Here is a 1,410-nt window from a genome sequence, read left to right on the forward strand (position 1 = left end):
GAGAGAAGTGGTAAGACTTGCTTCTGTGGGGTGAGTCACCAGCTGAGCTGGTAAATGAACTGACTGAACCCAGTTGTAGCTTTGAAATTTCCTCACCACTCCCTAAAAAAAAAACCCAAACCAAAAAAAAAAGCCCCTCAACTCAAAAATCTTTAATTGTAATTTAATACCAACCTTTTCCTTTATCTGCTTTTAAAGGTAAAACATGATCTGATACAACATAAAGGAAGGTCTCCAGAGCAAGACTGCACAATAGTTAATCATTTGCTCTGCAGGATGACTTCATGTACCTTCTAATGGGGTTTTATATTAAGTTCACCGGGCTCCGGAAAGGCAAAACCAGCAAGGGAACAGCCTTTTTTTTTCCTTACCAATCATCTATTAAAATGCAGAAATGAAACATCATCAAGTAACTTCAGAGTTGAACCAGTTTGCAAATTCAAATATGATGTACAATTTGGCTTCACTTTTGTTAAAGAGCAGGAATTTTAAGCAGCCTCGTTTGACACACAGTATATTTTAATCTGTTTTTAAATGAATGGAAATTTAGACAGATATTCTTGATTAGCAATTTGTACATACTCAATGCCTCCCTAAGAGGCCTACTCTTAAAATACAAATTGCTTAACCTGCAGGAATAATTTGAAGTACAATAATTCTGGTCAAAACATACTAATCACAAAGGGCAATTCAAGGAAACGGTCTTTTTTTAAACAGTGCACAATGATCTGGTTCAATTCCAGCGAGCCCTCACAGTAGTTTTAAGCACTTAAAATTGGCCACCAACCCATAGCACTGAGCTTCTCCAGTCTGAGAAAGTAGGGAGCCCATTAGAACTGATTATAGCCTTCCTTCTGCAGGGGAAAAATGGTGGTCAGCAATGTTTTTGGTTTTTTGAGACAGGAGCAAGAAAACCAGGTCCTCAGCCGATGCTATCCCTTGGTAACAGAAAATACTAGGTACTTAAGGATAGAAATACTTTCTTGATGGTGGAGGAAGACACGACAGGGATAAAAGGAGACTTCTCGAAAGGGATGCTCCAGGTAACGTCAAGAGGACAAAGATGCCTCCATCACGACGGGGACACGACATTGGTCCCGCTGCGGTTTGGCCCCCAGTTGTCAGTCTGTTCTGAGAAGACAGCAGCATCCAGAGCAGAGACAAGCAGGACTGGGGGTGGTGGGGGGGTGTCATACTGATTCATACAGCAGAGCATGGGACTGCAAACACAGAAAGAAAATGAAAAGGTGGCTTGCTTTTCCCCAGCGACTTCGCCTGACAACCGCCTCCTGCCCGCGGCGCCGCGGGACGAACACCTCAGGGCGGGAACGCCCCTTTCTGCCTCCGCTCCCCACTCACCTCCCCAAACCGGGGGCGGCCCAGAGGCGGTGGGTGCCGGGGCGCCCTCCC

Source organism: Charadrius vociferus, unplaced genomic scaffold, assembly GCF_000708025.1.
Source record: "Charadrius vociferus isolate BGI_N301 unplaced genomic scaffold, ASM70802v2 scaffold512, whole genome shotgun sequence".
NCBI classification, from domain to species: domain Eukaryota; kingdom Metazoa; phylum Chordata; class Aves; order Charadriiformes; family Charadriidae; genus Charadrius; species Charadrius vociferus.